The following is a 3,599-nucleotide window of genomic DNA, read 5'->3' as shown; positions in this document are numbered from 1 at the left end:
GGAGGTGAGCAATAATCACATTATCTTACATGGGTAGCTGAGGATGGAAGCTTATCTGGATATCCATCCTACTGTACAGGGTGCCAGGCATCTTTCTGAAGCTTGTCCATCTCAATCAGCAAAGAGGTGAGATTTACTAAGAAGCCTTTCCACATCGTCAGGGATGCGCTTTAAAAATTGAACTCATGAAAGAGGGAAATATCTGTTTGATGTCTGGCTTTGTCCCCTATTAATTTCTGCCCTAAAGTATTCTTTTCAAACTATCAATAATACTTTCCCAGTAAAACAGTGAATTCTATTATGCTTTAAGCTTGATTTTTGTTAGCATGACTAAAATTAGGAAATTCTATATTTTTAAATAAACCACGGATACAAATAATTACAAATCAACTTTAGTAGAGTATAATTTTGTATTATAATTCCTCATGGTTTAGCAATTAGACCTGGTTACAGTTATACAATATATTAAGAATTATAATGATTTGCTGTCATTATATTATATGAATTTAAGATAAAGTAAAATATTTAGTTCTGTTGTGCAGTCATTTGTAGCAGAATTTATGCCATGGGCTGGTTTCCTCTTATTTAGAAAATCAATGCACTGAAAAATGTATGAATAATTTATTTCTCCAGCACTTGTCAACCACACTTTTCTAAGTGCAAACATGAAAGGCCTTAAGAAGGGGAAAGGAAGCGTTGGTGTCGATGGAGTTGCTGATAGACACCACCTGAAATACTCTCTCTCACATAGGCAGCTGCCGTTTACATGTAGCCAAGTATCTGACCAGCCCTAGGGAGAGGGCTTTACCATCAGGCTGAGATATTACTCTTAGAACTGAAATTATTGAAGACATCACTTTTTTAAATTGCTGGGGGCTTCATAGTTTAGAAGCTAGTCTGTGCTGCTGCACACTTCACTTTCTGGGGCCAGGGAGGTATTTACCCTAATATCATTTGGGCAGGGAACAAAGGCACCAGGAAAGGTGATTGAAAATGTGTGACGATGCATGTGGTCACTATGTGAATTACTTAAGTCTGTGGGGGTTTTGAAATAGATGAGTGCTGTATTTGTTTTCCTGAAATTCTCAAGAATGTCTCATGATGGCACTGCTACAGAATATTTGGGGGATAATGACTACTACTAGCAGCTGTTGATTGTTGGGAAAAGAAAAAAAATACTTGGAATTCTTAACCACAATCTCACTTCCAACTGTTTTCCACAAGAATACAATAGGAAAAGAAATGACAGCTTAGAAACCTTTCACTCTCTGCTGTCTTATTTAGTGGGTAGATTCCTTGTAGATTCAGTGAGTTGAGTTAGTTTTTCTCTTATCCAAAAGATATATTCGCCCAGAACCTGTAAAGGTGACTTAATTTTGATAAAAGATGTTAACAGAAGGGTCTGGCGATGAGACTGTTTTACAATAGCCAGACAGGCCCTGGAGCCAATGACAGCTGACCTTATAAGAGAAAGCAAGAGGGTCTTGAGATGAAGGCACAGAAGGTGGAGGAAGAAATTTGCCAAGGAGTATCTGCAGACACTCAAAGCTGAAAGAGATCAGAGAGATTCTCCCTTGCAGCCTTTGGAGGTGTATAGCCTGGCCCATGCCTTTGTTTTAGACTTTTGGACAGCAACAACAGTGAGACAACAAATTTCTATTGTTCTGAACTTCCCAGTTTATAGCATTTGTTACATCAGCCTGGGGGATGGGTAGAGGGTGTATATCATGGGCATATGGCCTGTTCTGGATGGTCTACTTTAGATAAAGAGGAAGGCAGGCATTTGTTCATGTATTTCCTTTTTGGTTTATTAATCTACATCACTGTGTGATTTTTGTATGTTTTATTTCCAATTTGTATCATCAAAAAAATACAATGCATGACTTTGATAAAATTATCCTAAGGCCACTCCAAGTCTAAATCTACTCAGTTCTTTAGATAGGAAAATAAATCCTGGGTTCACTACCTGGGGAAGCCTTGTGTCTGTGACACTAGCCTTTACAAGTCACACTATCCTCAGAGCCTCTTCAAATGTGTGGATATTTTCTAATATAATGTGTGCAAATTATAGAAGAAAAAAATTAAATGGAATTATGTGCAATACTTCTGACATATGTCAAAATGTCATGTTAGATAATCTGCCATAATTTAAAAGCATCAAAATATCTTTCCAAAGTGGACAATTTTACATCCAGATATAGACATGTAGATTATAGGAATTATTTCTTTCCTCCCGAGACTCCCCTTTAGAGGCACTGCTGATCCCCCACCAGCTGAAGCAGGCTATGGCATCAACTGTCTGGTCTCTGAATTTCGTGGTATCTTTTAGCTTCCCCAAGCAAAGCCTACACAGGATAACGTCTGGAGTTACTTCTCTCCTCTTTCTTGCCTTCTTCATCTTCATTTCTTCCTCTACTGCTTTCTCTTCTGTCTCCTATGTCCTGACATCTCTACTGTGCTGTCCTAGTCTCTAACAGCAGACTTCAGCTCCCGAGTGTACCTTCTTTTTTGTTCACTCATTTACCTCACATCTCTTCTTAGCAGGACGTTTTAAAGAAGCTATACCAAAGATCTACGCTAACATGATCATCATCCTTCCTTCATTGTCCCTTCCCTGTCAATGGTCTCCTACCAGGGACCACATCTTCAATGTCAGATAGGTAAGAAAATGCAAAGAACTGTAAATTACTTTTCAACTTAAGCCAAACATAGATCACTTAATACATTGATTTAAAAAAAAAAAAATTGTGAGGGGGGCTGGAGAGATGGCTCAGTGATTAAGAACACTGGTTGTTCTTATAGAAGACCCAGGATTGAATCCCAGCACCCATGTGGCAGCTAACAACTGTCGGTAACTCCAGTTCCAGGGGATCTGAGAGCCTCTTTTGTCCTCTGCCAGCATTGTACGACACAGGTGCACTTATCTACATGCAGGCATAACTCATACACATAAAATAAAAATAATAAAATAAATAAATAAATAAACATAATTGAGCATTAGCATCTCATCATGTAAAGTGAGTCAAATAACTTTTGGGGAAAGAATCCAAAACTCTGTTACTAAGGGAACAAAGTTCTATCTATGAAATTATCAGTAAAGCCAATTATCTTAATAAGCAAGCTAGTATTCTGGAGTATCAATTCTCCCTCTAAATAACATCCTGCAATAATTGTGAGGTGAGGAGTGATAGAAAACTCAATGCCCTTGTTGATGAGACTCCAAAGCAATTATTTTCCAAACTTACCTAGCATAAACATCAGCTAAAGATGCTCTTAGAATCAAGGTCATGGTTCCCATGTAGAGGTGCCTGCTGATGTTTTTATAGCATGCAGTGCTGGATCAGATGACTCTAGATATACAGACACACATCAAAAAGATCATCCACCATGATAAAGTCAGCTTTATCCCAGAAATGCAGGGATGGTTCATTATACAAAAGTCAATAAACATCATAAATCATATAAATGGGCTCAAAGACAAGAACCATATGATCATCTCAATAGATACAGAGAAGGCCTTTGACAAAATTCCACTTGCATTTATGTTCAAAGTCCTAGAGGGAACTGGACTGGAGGGAACATACCACAACATAATTAAA

This window comes from Nannospalax galili, unplaced genomic scaffold (genome assembly GCF_000622305.1).
Source record: "Nannospalax galili isolate Female #2095 unplaced genomic scaffold, S.galili_v1.0 scaffold397, whole genome shotgun sequence".
Taxonomy (NCBI): domain Eukaryota; kingdom Metazoa; phylum Chordata; class Mammalia; order Rodentia; family Spalacidae; genus Nannospalax; species Nannospalax galili.
This window is presented reverse-complemented; position numbering follows the sequence as displayed.